Source organism: Bubalus kerabau, chromosome 7 (genome assembly GCF_029407905.1).
Source record: "Bubalus kerabau isolate K-KA32 ecotype Philippines breed swamp buffalo chromosome 7, PCC_UOA_SB_1v2, whole genome shotgun sequence".
NCBI lineage: Eukaryota > Metazoa > Chordata > Mammalia > Artiodactyla > Bovidae > Bubalus > Bubalus kerabau.
The window spans coordinates 65,266,321-65,281,249 of record NC_073630.1 but is presented as its reverse complement, the minus strand read 5'-3'; the positions used below and the strand labels follow the sequence as shown (position 1 = coordinate 65,281,249).

The following is a 14,929-nucleotide window of genomic DNA, read 5'->3' as shown; positions in this document are numbered from 1 at the left end:
GCAGAGTCTCTGGGCAAGAGGGTGACAATTTTCTAAGTCCAGGCTGTGCATTTAGGATGGAATAGGATCCCGGTCAGAACATGGGCAGTAGGATCCAGCCCTGATGGGGAAAGAACTGACAGCTCCCCATCAAGGGTTCAGGGCATAACTGGAGTGTCAGAGGTCAGAGGGTGATTCAGCGTGAGAACCCTCCTGACAGCTTCCTTCTCTTGCATGAGTCTGTGTCAAGGTCATAAGTACAATCTCTGCTGACAGGCTGCCTCCATCTCCAAGTTGCCACAAGCTCTGATTTCCCTTTATTGATGAGTTACACACAAAAAGGACTTGAAGAATGCCTTTTATTGCACCATTATGCAAATCAGTGTCAACATTAGGTGCCCATACGTTGGTAAAGTTCTCTTGGCCATTGAGCAGAGCTGGGGAAGGAAGCCAGTCTTACAGCAGTTGGTACACCATTCACAAGCAGCCAGCCAGATGCAATGAAACCCAAACACTGGTACTTGGCCCCAAGTCTGGAAACATATGAATAAACAGGTCCACCTAAGTTAGAAGCAGAGAAGGCCATGGCACCCCACTCCAGCACTCTTGCCTGGAAAATCCCATGGATGGAGGAGCCTGATAGGCTACAGTCCATGGGGTCACTAAGAGCTGGACACAACTGAGCGACGTCACTTTCACTTTTCACTTTCATGCACTGGAGAAGGAAATGGCAACACATTCCAGTATTCTTGCCTGGAGAATCCCAGGGACGGGGGAGCCTGGTGGGCTGCCATCTATGGGGTCGCACAGGGAGGCCTGGCGTGCTGCGATTCATGGGGTCACAAAGAGTCGGACACAACAGAAGTGACTTAGCAGCAGCAGCAGCAAGTTAGAGGGCCATTTAACTCTTTTCCATCCCCACCCCCACTGAGCTAGCTCACTTAGCGTCAGATGTGAAATCCAGGGTGAGTTCAGTTCAGTTCAGTCACTCAGTCGTGTCCGACTCTTTGTGACCCCATGAATCACAGCACTCCAGACCTCCCTGTCCATCACCCGCTCCCAGAGTTCACCCAAACTCATGTCCATCGAGTTGGTGATGCCATCCAGCCATCTCAACCTCTGTCGTCCCCTTCTCCTCCTGCCCCCAATCCCTCCCAGCATCAGAGTCTTTTCCAATCCAGGGTCAGGGGTAGAATTTTAAGAGAAACCTGTAGATTATGGTTAATGGAGGGGAAACTAGATTTAAAATATAGCTAGTCTATGAATACGTCTTCTAATTGTCAGACATGTATAATTTAAGTGAGGGATTCAGTTCTCAATGATGCTTAGTCAAAACAGGAATTCCATTCTGTTAGACATATGCTCAATGAGGCAGTATGTTGTTGTTGTTGTTTAGTCATTAAGTCGTGTCCAACTCTTTGCGACCTCATGGACGGTAGCCCACCAGGCTCCTCTGTCCATGGGATTTCCTAGGCAAGAATACCGGCCTGGGTTGCCATTTCCTTCTCCAGGGGCTCTTCCTGACCCAGGGATGGAACTCGTGGCTCCCACCATGTATCCTGCATTGCAGACAGATTCTTTACCACTGAGCCACCAGGGAAGCCCATAATGCAGTATATACAATTATAAACACAACATACATTAGTTCTATCTTTTGCTGGGAACCTCATTAGCTGCTAAATGTTAGCTGCTATAGTGAAAGTTGCTCAGTCGTGTGCAACTCTTTGCGACCCCATGGATATACAGTCAATGGAATTCTCCAGCCCAGAACCCTGTAGTGGGTAGGCTGTCCCTTCTCCAGGGGATCTTTCCAACCCAGGGATCGAACCTAGGGCTCCTGCATTGCAGGCACCGCAGGAATCTCATTAAACAGAACTCAATAGAATTCCTGTATTTGTAGGTACAAGCTTACAGTGGCACAGTAAACAGTGACTATTTTTGTTGTTTGTTTCTTTTTAAAATTTTAACTGGAGGATAATTACTTTACAATATTGTGATGATTTTTGCCATACATCAACATGAATTGGCCGTAGGCATACATGTGTCTCCTTCCTGCTGGAACCCCTTCCTCTTCCCTCCCCACCCCATCCTTCCAGGCTGTCACAGAGCACCAGCTTTGGGTTCCCTCAACAGTAAGCATGAAGTCACATGTTTTGTGTACCCCAGTGTACACCAGATCAGACTTTACTGTATCTGATACATCTTGTGCCAATCAAGTCTGGCAGCTCCAGAGGTGCCCTGCAAATCTGCCACCAACACAGCAAAATGGCTTGCAAAACAAGGGCTCCAGTGATAAAACTCATAACTTACTACATGCAATATGAATAATTTGATTACACAATTATATAGCTCAATACAAATAGCAGCCTTCTAAAAAATGCATTTGTATTCCTGTTTTTTATGCCTTCATTTCAGATTCATTGTTTATATTTTTGTAGATTTTTGATAAATATGATGAAGTGGTGAAAGCCAAAAACTCATTTTAAAAATTTGTTGTAATTGTCTATCCTTTTAAATATTATAATTTGTAGTGATTTATTTTCTCATTGTAAATACTCACTCTCATGCCTAAATTTATATATATAATTTTGTATTCTTTCTTTTAAAGAGAAACACCCCTATTGGATAAGCTTCAGATTCCATAAAACCGGATCTGACCCTACTAGTTAATCACTGTGATGTTAACTTGTCATGCCCAATTTGCTTACTCATGTCTATAAATATTAAATGAGTTCTTACATGTGCCAACCACTGTATAAAATATTCAGAAAATTTTATTTGTTTTTCAGGAGTAATCCTTTATAGAAAACTATTAGAATATCTTCCTGGTATATCTGAAAAATAATAGAAATATCTTAAATTCAGTACATTAGAGATTTTTTTTAAATGTGTGGATTCCTTGGAAACACTTTTAGCTATAAGAAAATATAAGGTAGAATTCTATGGAGTTTGTGTTTTCTTCAAAGGTGAAATTTTCAAGGTCATATATGCTAAATCTGCTTTTTTACAAATCAGTTGTATTTATTTTGGTCACACCATGTGGCTTGTGGGTTCCAAGTTTCCCCACCAGGGAACGAACCCAGCCATTGGCAGTGAAGTGTGGAGTTCTAACCACTGGACCCACCAGGAAATTCCCAAATTGTTTTTAATTTGGTTGATTATGTATAACAGCCTTAAATTCTCTTGAAAAAGTAGATGAACAAAATTCTGGGATTGTGCAATAGTTAAATATTACATTTTTTAAGAAAGGAACACATATACTTTCCTAGCATAACCTGTAATGGTCAAATATAACTTCCATGCAAAAGGAATTTTAATTAGAAGTTTGACTGCATTTACATGACATGCAATAATATTTAACAGTGGCAATACACAGAGTAAATGGGCTTCCCAGGTGGTGCTAGTGGTAAATAACCCAGTGTGTCCCTTGCCAATGCTAGGGACACAAGAGACACAAGTTCAATCCCTGGGTCAGAAAGAGGAAGATCCCCTGGAGAAGGGCATGGCAACTCACTCCAGTATTCTTGCCTGGAGAATCCCATGGACAGAGGAGCCTGGTGGGTTCAGTCCATGGGGTCATAAAGAGTAGGACACGACTGAAGCAACAGCGCATAGCACAGCACACGGCACATAGAGTAAATAAAATATGTTTCTTTTTTACAGGGCTTCCCTGGTGGCTCAGACAGTAAAGAATCCGCCTACAATACGAGAGACCTGGGTTCAATCCTTGGGTTGGGAAGATCCCCTAGAGGAGGGCATGGCAACCCACTCTTACAGTGGTTCCCGGAGAATCCCCATGGACAGAGGAGCCTGGTGGGCTCAGTCCATGGGGTAACAAAGAGTAGGACATGACTGAGTGACAAAGCACAGCTCACAATGCAGCTTTCACACAATATTTCTATCTCACTCTCTATGTTTTGCTGGGCCCTTAGCCCTATGATTCGTCTTTTTCGCTAGTGCATTTCTCACGCCTGGTCTGGTGCCTGGCATGTAGCACACACTCAATAAATATTTGTTGGACAAATGAATGAGCCATTTCATAACTTTCCATTCAGGAAATAGGAGTGTTTTCCACCCTCCCAGCCAGAAACCTTTGCTTGTTCCAAAACACTAACTACCAGATCTTTTAAACTATTTGTTTCTTTCTTCCTGCCTAAAATCAGATTTAGAAGCATTATCCCAACACGGGGTGCCTGGATAATGTATGTACTTTATGATGTTTTTTTACCCTCTGTCAATATTCAATTCGGAAATGACAGCCTTACAGTTTTGTAAGCATCCAGGCAATTTGTCCCTTCAAATTTGTGAATTTCAGCAGGCCTCATAATGCAGTATGATATGTTCTGATTGTGAAATTTCAGCCATACATATAATGATGGAAGCGATCAATTGCTTTAACAATGCCTAATAGCTCTTTCCTGGTGCTCAGGAGTTTCTAGCTGAAGTACTTAGAGTTTGATTATAGTAAGTGATTATTACCTTAACAAGAATCATCTTATGTCTGCAATGGTTTTCTTTCTGACAAGGAAAAAAGGTCCTGTTAATCTTCAAATCATCCACACTTCATTTTTCTTCCATTTCCATCCACTGCGACTCCTTCTTAGCTTCATCCTTTCTGATCCAGAACATTCATATGGTGACCATATTTACAACAAGCCCCAAGTCTGAATTCATGTTCCGACAAATCGTGCTTTTTATTTGTGAATTTATTTTTAGAAAGCCTCAAAAATTAGAAAAATTAAATTTTGTATGTTATACATTTAACCAATCACCTTTTATTGACAAAAGTTAATGTACATGAGAATGAATACAAAATTCTGCAAAAAATTACAGATGGGTTAATACAACTTTTGTCATTTTCATAATCCCTGTTGAAGCTGATAACAGGATTTCACATTTTTATGTTCATTTGTAGAATTCGACTTGGAAGTTAAAATTTATACTTTATCTTTTCAAACATCTCTTGGGAAGTCTGAGTAATTCATTTGGTTTATCAGGAGAGATTTTATATCAATTACTTTAGTAATTCCCAAGTTGTTATTAAAAATGACCTGATGAACTGGAGTCATAAAGGGTGGTGTGAAACTTTGAAGCATTGTTTTCCATGAAAATACTTCTGGAAGAATTTTGTTTTCTTCTGCTCCTACTTAGCAAATAAGTATTCAAGTAATTAAAGATAAGGATCTCATTTTGAAAAGTCTTCATAATAATAGAAAATAAAATATCCTAGAAACTATTCCATGCTTTCTTCAGATCATTCTTTTTAACAAGTTTCTGTTGTTTCTCCAAATAATGTAAAATTGTTAAAGGCTTTTTTTGTATAGGTTGATAAGTTAACTCCTGTTCCCTTATCAGTTTCACTAAATCCACATCACAATGAATATTTAACATTACTAGTAATTTTCTTATGAAATTCTTTTATTTTTAGAATTAAACCATTAACATTTATCTTTCTCTTCAATTCTTATTAAAATGCAGAAATTCACATGGGGAAATATTCTGTCCCTCCATTTTGAAAAAAGTGTCACAGAAAATTGCAATGGTATTGTTTTGATTTAGGATCTTTGGAAAATGTCTTGACAATGGAAGTCTTTCGACTGATAAAAACTAAGCCTGTAATGGTTGAAACATTATTAGTATTCTGAGAACAGGCATCTGTATCAGAAATCTTATGTTTGAATAGGACCAAATTTGTCTTTGATAAAATCACAGGGTTATTTCAGTATCTTCACTCATATTATAGAAACGTAACAAATTTTGAATAATTTTACAATAATGTCTACATCAATTGAGAAAATCTGATGAATTATTAATACAATTGTTGCAAATGTGTGCCATGCAACTGATCCTTACTGATATTCTGATATTGGTATTATTGGAAAAGAATCTCAAAGCTGGCCTTAGGAATATTGGATGACATGATGACAAGCTAATCAACAAGCCTGAGGTTTAGACTAGAGGGAAGATGGTCATTTAATTTGCCACTTCAGTCACCTGACAGGAGGTGACCTTCAAGAACTTTCATACCAATTCCAGAATTTTCACTGAAATATCTTATTAGTTATTTGTACACCATGAATAACATCAGCATATTCCAGAGTCATTTTAAAATTATTACTATATGCTGGAGAAGTAGCATAGGATAGTAGCTGAGAGAACAGATTGTGGAATGAAATAGCTAGGGTTCAAATCCCAGGGCAGCTACTTACTAAGCAGGAGATATTCGTCAAGTTACTACTTAATTGTCCTCTGTGTCTCTGGTTCCTTATCAAGGATGATAATAATAATATATCTTCAAAGGGTTATGATCCAAATAAATTAAAATTGTGCCATGCTTAGAACAGTCCCTGTAAGCACCATATAAGTACCCAGTAAGCACTATATTTCTTGAGAAATTTGTATGCAGGTCAGGAAGCAACAGTTAGAACTGGACATGGAACAACAGACTGGTTCCAAATAGGAAAAGGAGTACGTCAAGGCTGTATATTGTCACCCTGCTTATTTAACTTATATGCAGAGTACATCATGAGAAGTGCTGGGCTGGAAGAAGCACAAGCTGGAATCAAGATTGCCGGGAGAAATATCAATAACCTCAGATATGCAGATGACACCACCCTTATGGCAGAAAGTGAAGAGGAACTCAAAAGCCTCTTGATGAAGGTGAAAGAGGAGAGTGAAAAAGTTGGCTTAAAACTCAACATTCAGAAAACGAAGATCATGGCATCTGGTCCCATCACTTCATGGGAAATAGATGGGGAAACAGTGGAAACAGTGTCAGACTTTATTTTTTGGGGGCTCCAAAATCACTGCAGATGGTGACTGCAGCCATGAAATTAAAAGACGCTTACTCCTTGGAAGGAAAGTTATGATTAACCTAGATAGCATATTCAAAAGCAGAGACACTACTTTGCCAATAAAGGTCCATCTAGTCAAGGCTATGGTTTTTCCTGTGGTCATGTATGGATGTGAGAGTTGGACTGTGAAGGAGGCTGAGTGCCAAAGAATTGATGCTTTTGAACTGTGGTGTTGGAGAAGACTCTTGAGAGTCCCTTGGACTGCAAGGAGATCCAACCAGTCCATTCTGAAGGAGATCAGCCCTGGGATTTCTTTGGAAGGAATGATGCTAAAGCCGAAACTCCAGTACTTTGGCCACCTCATGTGAAGAGTTGACTCATTGGAGAAGACTCTGATGCTGGGAGGGATGGGGGCAAGAGGAGAAGGGGACGACAGAGGATGAGATGGCTGGATGGCATCACTGACTTGATGGACATGAGTCTGAGTGAACTCCGGGAGTTGGTGATGGACAGGGAGGCCTGGTGTGTCCCGATTCATGGGGTCGCAAAGAGTCGGACACAACTGAGCGACTAAACTGAACTAAACTGAAGCACTATATAAACATTTGATAAGTACATTTGTGGCTAAAACAGGATATGATGATTTTAAGATCTAATATTTCACACAGTACTATTACAGGTTTGTTTTTTTTTTTTGAGCTTCTGCTCCAAGAATGTTTTTCACATCCTTAATCTTTTTCTTTGTGCAGACGAAAATTTGGATCTGAACAATATGAAAATTAGCCTAGATGTACAACCCAAATAATCTGAAACAATAGTGCCTGGTGATGTGGAAAAGCAAATGATTGCTTCTTATGCCATAAATTCCATTGCAGCAGAATTACATTTACAGTGACATTTAAAAGCATGCTGATCTTTGATTGACTATGTGAAGTTGCAGCAGCCTCATAGAGGATTTGACTGGGCACTTGAACAGAAAAATACAAAGATGCTTCAGTTTGAATGAATAAGCACAAAGGAGACACATTCAACACATTCATAAAGCAACTGAGAGATATGGGGCTGGGGGTGTGGGTAGCCCCGGCTTCCCTGTGTCCTCACAGGGGGCCTGAACTCAGGGTAGTGACTGATGGTCTGTTCAGGCTTAGATCTTTCAAACTCACAGGAAGAACCTCTGAGAGAAAGGATCTAGTGTCTTATACCCCAGCAGGTGACCCTTAAACTCCAGCTTTGCTTCCATATATTACAAAGCCATACCTTCTGGATCCAGCATCTGGTTTTGGGAACCATTTCTTAGTAGGCTACAGGGCTATCTTAACTCCATTTTACAGATTATATCAGGGATGGTCAACTATGGCCTACAAGCCAAATCCAACCAGCTGCCTATTTCTTGAGTTTTGTTTCTTCAGCCCACAAAAATCATTTTTACTTTTTTTAAGGGTTTAAAAAATAATCGAAAAAATTATTTTGTGACAGAATATCAGAAACATTATTTTCTGATATTCACACTTCAGTGTGCATTTGTTGCTTTATTTGCCCAGATATGGTACACAGAATTCTAAGACAGCCCCCAATATTCCCACTCTCTAGTATATACATGCCCTGTGAAATCTCTCCTCCTCTCAAGTGTGGGTTTGAAGAGGAAAATTTAAAAATTTGCACCCAGCTAGAAATAACCTCATGCTGGTTATGCTTCTGCAATTCTGCAAGCTGCTTACAAAGTCATGTAAGTTACATAGTTTGGGTGGGAGGCTGGGGGGAAGGACAGAACCTTAAAACAATGCTAGGAGGTGAAACTTACCTCACTCACCCTTGTCAATTACCCAGTCCCTGAAATCTGGCTTAATCACTTTAGTTTGTGTAAAGGTCTGGCATCCCCCCTGCTGTGTCCATGCCTGAAACCCCTAGTTTGAATTAGCCTATTAACAGCACTACCCACTAACGTCTGGTGTCATGCACTGTTTATAAAAACTCTGTAGTTCCTTTGTTTAGGGCTAAGAGCTACAAGTGTTAACTACTGTGGGCCCGGAGGTGTAATAAACCTGAGTTCTCCAACTCCCCCAGTGTGGTGCTTGGTTTCCCAAGGGACCGACTTCTGCAACATTCTGGACCTGTGACTATGATGCAATATCATTCCTATAGATCATGTTACCTTAAATAGCAAAGATAAAAAAATTTTGCAGATGTAATGAAAGCCTTTAATCGGTTGATTGCAAGGTAACTAAGAACACCCTGGGTGGGCCTATCCCAATTAGGTGAACATTTTTAAATGGCTTAGGCTTTTCCTGAGCCTCTTGCTGAAATGAGTTAGATGAGATAGATGATATCTTGTCTATCATTAGTAAGCTGCCATGAGTTAGACAGCTGCAAGCAAATGAATTCTGCCAACACACACTTGAGAGAGGATCCAAAGCCTCAGATGAGACTGCAGACACTACCAACACCCTGATTGTATCCTTGTGAGACCAGGAGCAGAGGACCCAGCAAGCTGATTCCTGACCTATGGAAACTAAATGATAATAAATGTCTGCTGTTTTAAGCCACTAAGTTTGTGGTAATTTATTACACAGTAATAAAACAATACAACAGTCATGCTTTTTTTCTTGCGGGCGGAGGAGGGGGGGGTGGGGTGGCAGGAAGCTGCATCACCCGGCATGTGGAATCTTAAATTCCCTGACCAGGCATCAAACCCACACACCCTGCAGCAGAAGCGCAGAGTCTTAACCACCTGATCACCAGGGAAAACCCCAGTCATGCTCATTTTTTAAGTATTGTCCAAGGCTACCTTAGGCTCTTAGCAATGGAGAGACTGCTATAGCCCACAAAACATTGAATATTTATTAAAAACAAAAAAAAGTTTATAAACCCCTGGGTTGTATCATTATGACCCAGCATCACACATCCCAACCATACTGCAACTAGATAAAAGGGAAGGGTCTGTGGATGCATGCAGTGGGGTAAAGACTGGAGAAATAACAGATGTCTTGCTATAAGTAGTTTATCAGTTTAGATATAAAAACTTACATGTGGATTGTTTAAGAAATCATATTCTTTCAAATAGTCTCATGATAGGGCTCCTTTTCCCCTAGTCCCTGTACTCCTCTGGAAACAAACCAGAATTTTATAATTAAGTGATCTTGAACTTCAAACAACTTTAAACTACAGACAAAATAACTATGCTCGATTATACAAGAAATGCTCAATATTGTTATCACCTTTCATTGCAAACAACCTTGCCTGGCAGCTATAATTACCCTGGTGCTGTTTGGGTGAGTTTTACATGCAGAGGCACATAGCATCCTCGCAGCTCCCACATAGCCATGACCAGAGGAGCCCGCTTGGGCACAGTTTCCCAAGTCACCACAGTGTCTCTTCCACCTGTGCCCTTTCATGCCACCTTAAGGAATGTCCACTCTCTGCCTGCTAGGTAAGGTAGTCAGTGGTAAATAGGACAAAGGGGGCTACTGGCACATGCCTACAATCTCCTAAGGAAGATATGCATAGAATAGGACAGTAAAAATGAAAGTGATACTGACCAGGGTTCTTGTCATTCCCCAATCAATAGAAATTAACTGTAGTGTCCGGGCAAGAAATTCAGGCAAGGTTAATTGGAGCTTCTGCACTGGCTGAAGAAGAAAGCCAAAACAAGTAACAAGTTGGAGGGGAGCTGCGAGCTTGTTCCTTACCTGGGGTAAGGGTCAGGGTGTGTCCAGGGACTGGTGGCTTAGGTGGTTTGCCCACCCTTTGGTGGTGTTCAGTGCAGGGGGTCACACAGAGTACACTGCTTTTGCTCCCAACACCCTGTTTTTGCTCCTGGCTTTTCAGAAGTGGCAGTTGGGCTTTTTGTCTTTGTATCTTTTGGTCCAGAATTTCCCCAACTGAGCATGCACACAGTTATTTTTAGTCCCTTACAGTTTCTTTGTATTTTGTAGCTGGAGGAGGGGTGTGTCCAGGTGCAAGCTTTGCAGCACTGCACCAAAGAGTCCCAGGTCCCAGGCCTGTCTCAAAAGAAAAAATAGAAGTATTTATTCTAAATATATGTATGTACAGGAACATACAGGCTTCCCTGGAGGCTCAGTGGTAAAGAATCTGTCTCTCAATGCAGGAGATGCAGGTTCTATCCCTGGGTCAGGAAGATCCCCTGGAGAAGGAAATGGCAATCCACTCCAGTATTCATGCCTGGGAAATCCCATGGACAAAGAAGCCCAGCAGGCTCCAGTCCATGGGATCACAAAACAACTGAGACTAAGCAACAACAACAACATAGGAACATACATCCAGGATCCTAATTTAGTTGGTATCCTGGAAGTCTTCTCTAAGAAGTGCTGTCCAAACTGTGACCTAAGAATCTAGAAGAACTATAAACAAGGCTGTTCCTAATTCAGTGAAAACCTCACAGCCTCAGTCATGCCTTAGAATCATCTGGGAGAGTCTGTCTAAAATCCTGATGCCAAACCTGCACAACAGACAAAAGAGAATCTCAGGGGACTTCCCTGGCAGTCCAGTGATTAGGTTTCACCTTCTGATGCAGGGGGTGCAGATTCCATCCCTGGTCAGGGAGCTAGGATCTCATATGCCTGGTGGCCAAAAAACCAAAACATAAAAAAGAAGCAATACTGAAACAAATTCAATAAAGATTTAAAAAATGGTCCACATCAAAAAATCTTTAAAAAAAAACACAGAATTTCAGGGCTGGGGCAGGTCAAAGTACATATTTTTGAGCTTCTTAGGTGATTCCAATCAACACCCAAAGTTGACAACCAGTCAACTGGTTGTCTATACCCATCTCTTCCTGAAGGAGTGTTCCCTTTGCCAAGCTAAAGCAAAGTCTTCCTAAGCATTCTTTTAAATTCCACCCCCACCCCACACACACTTTCTCAGGAAATCTATTGATGATCTCATCTCTTTATTCAACATCACTCTCACTATTAGCATTTAATCATGTTCAGTCTCACCAATATTTTCTTAATTCTCCTGATCCCGCACCCCCCGCTTCTGCTACCAACCTGTCTCCTCTTTGCAGCCATACTTCCTCAAAAACTTTTCCCCACTGTTTGTCTAAACCCACTGACTCTTTCCTGGTGGGACTTCCTGGTGGCTTAGACGATAAAGAGTCTGTCTGCAATGCGGGAGGGCCAGGTTTGATCCCTGGGTCAGGAAGATCCCCTGGAGAAGGAAATGGCAACCCACCCCAGTATTCTTGCCTGGAAAATCCCATCAGTAAAGGAGCCTGGAGGGTTACAGTCACAGGGGACGCAAAGAGTCAGGCATGACTGAGGGCCTAATACACGGACTCTTCAGTGAACACAGACTTGATGTCAGCCTTCATGTCTTGCTGAGATTATCAGTAACCTTCTGGTCACTAAACACAATGAATCTTTTCAATTCTTATCTTACAAGAAGATCTCTCGGCAGCATCTGCCGTAAATGGGCGCTCCCAATCCCATGTTCTGGCACTAGTCTCTCCCCTTGGAATTTTCTGGGGCTTTAGGCTGGATCTTTTTTCTTTTTCTTACTCCACCCTCTTCTGAAGATTTTTTCTAATGGTGACCTCACTTCCCCCAGTGGCAACTAATACCATCCCTATTCTGCTGAATTTTTAAAGTTCTAGACTAGAGTTTGTCAAATTATGATCTCTGCAGAGGTTTAAAGTTCAGATTCCATAGCTTAACTCCAGACCTACCAAAGTAGAATCTCTAAGACCAGGACCCAGGAATCTGAATTTTAACAGTCTCCTTCAGATGATCCTTATCCAGTCAAGTCTGAGACTCACAGTTCCAGATCTGTGTATCCAAATGCCTATAGGATATTTCCACTTGGACATTTCAGGGGTATCTTAAATGCATCAAATGTGTGATGGGCGTTCTTAATGTCCACGAACGTCTATATGTCCTTCTTCCTGGGCACATAGAAGACACCACGTTATAGCCCTCTTTGCAGATAGGGAAAGTCATATGACTATCTCTGCACAATGGACTGTGAATGCAAGTGAATGTCACTTTCAGTCTGAGGCAGTGAATGCCCGCTCTCTCTTCCACTGCATCAGCAATCTAGAAGTCACCTGGAAATCTGGAAGTTGTGGGAGAGACCACAGAGCCACAAGATGAAAATGAGTGGCTTTCTTTCCCTGCTTGGAGAGGAGCTGCTCCAGCAAGCTGCCAAAGGCACAACAGACATTGTGTGAGCACGAATTAAAACTTTGTTGAGGTGAGTCCCTGCGATTTTGTGAGTAATTTATTATAGGGGCATAACTTAGCTTGTCCAATATGGAAGTTGTCTGATGTCTCTTTTTCTTTCCATTTCCAACCTGCTCCTCTTTCTAGTGTTCTCTCTCCACCCAACTGATGAGGCTAGAAACTCAGGGCTAGCAGTGAGGAGATATGCTCATCTATTTTTCATGTGTTCTTAGAAAAGAGGAGTCCTGCACTGTACACTTCTGTAGGGAGAAGCATTGGAGGACTCTTCCACTAGTTTCTCCACCATCTCCTAGAAGGCGAATGGGAAGAATGAATCACCTACCTTGCTAGAGTCACTGAATCACTTTTACTGTCACTTATTTTACATGTCCTGATACTGTACGTTAAACCTAATCTAGTTCTCAGCGCTGGGCTTAGTTGACACAGGGCTGAGAGGGAAGGAAGAAAGAAATGATGGTGTTCCTAAATCTATAATACAGACACCACACTGTCTTGTTTTCCTCTGTATTTGCAGCACACAGCATATGGAAGACATAAATATTTGTTGATTCATCGACCAACTTTATTTAATTGCTATTTGCTGAGATACTAGAATTTCCATGATACTTTAACTATTTATGAGAAAACAGTATAAGACTGTCACATTTTAAAAGTTGGGTCATCTAGGCCCCAGGCTACCTTTACCCCCAGTGTTTCACTGAGCACAACTTAATTTTTCAGGCACATGAGAAGTAAAACTTGGCTCACAATATCCTTCCTGCTTCCTATCTCCTTTTTTTTCCATTTTTTAGGCTGATTTTCCATGATCGGGGTGGTTAACAGCACAATCAGTGCCTGTCTTTGTCTAATGTCACTGGGTATTGCTATGTTTGTGAAGTTTTCTGAATCTTATTATGTGGTGCATTATTTCTTTGCTCTTATCTTTTAAGAATTTAAATTAAACTAAAAGCTGACCTTGCAGCATTTTCCTCCTTGTTTTAAATTCCCTTCATTTTGATTTTGTAGGGTCCTGCAGAGCAATAATTGCACACTTACCTATTTCAATTACTTATTAAAACATTTCATGATAGTCCACAAGGTGTCAGGCACTGGGGGCTAGATGTGGGGGAAAAAATGGTGAAAAGAAACAAATGCAGCACCTGCCATGAAAGAATTTACAGTCAAGTTGGGGCAGTAGACAGATTAATTAATTTATTGCACTAATGAAAGCAAAATTAGAGCGATAAGAGCTTTGGAAAGAAAATATGATTCTACATCAGCATTTTAACAAAGTCATCTGACAGAGACTGGAAGCCACCAGAAAAGGCTTCCTGAGGAAGATATAAAGGAGAGAGAAAGTACAAACAGAGGTGCCAGAGGAAGTAGAAATGGGGGTGTGGGGGGAAAGGGCATCACAGCCAAGGCTTAGCGAGGAACTGACCATCCAAGGAACAGAACAAAGGTGAGCGGCTGACCCACAGAGAAGCAGGAACTCAACACAGGAAAGGCTCAGGGGCAATGGAGTGAGGAACTGACCAGCGACATATTTTCAAGGGATTTCTTGGGTTTCACGGTGAAAAATAGATGGCCAAGGGCTGTGGCTAGTGAATACGGGGAGGCCAAGTTAGGAGGTCTATCCATCTTTTTTGACAAAGATGAGGATAAATTGATCTAAGGGGTGTCAGCGGAGAAGGAAAGAAGTGATCGATTGGAAAAATATTTGGAAGGTAAAATAATCAATAACCTTTGAATAACACTTACTATGCGCCTGGCACTGTTCTAAGCATTCTGCAGCTGCACTGCCCTTCCAGGAGCCTCCAGCCACGCAGGGCTATTAAGCATGTGGAAGAGGCCAGTCCAAACTGAATGTGCTGTAGGTATGCAATACACACCAGATTCCAAAGACTCAGAACAAAAAAAAATGAATGTAAAATACCTCACTAATAGTTATATATTAATTTCATGTGGAAACGGTAACAT

General features: G+C 41.2%; 1 long non-coding RNA gene across 1 annotated transcript in view; it reads right to left on the bottom strand.

Moving 5' to 3' along the window:
* Nucleotides 1–341: 341 nt before the first annotated feature.
* Nucleotides 342–14,929, bottom strand: part of LOC129657812 (uncharacterized) — a 96,528-nt gene continuing 81,940 nt past the window's right edge. The window contains exon 4 of the long non-coding RNA XR_008717121.1: nucleotides 342–512. This is a non-coding gene — a long non-coding RNA (uncharacterized LOC129657812). The remainder of the gene's footprint in view (nucleotides 513–14,929) is intronic.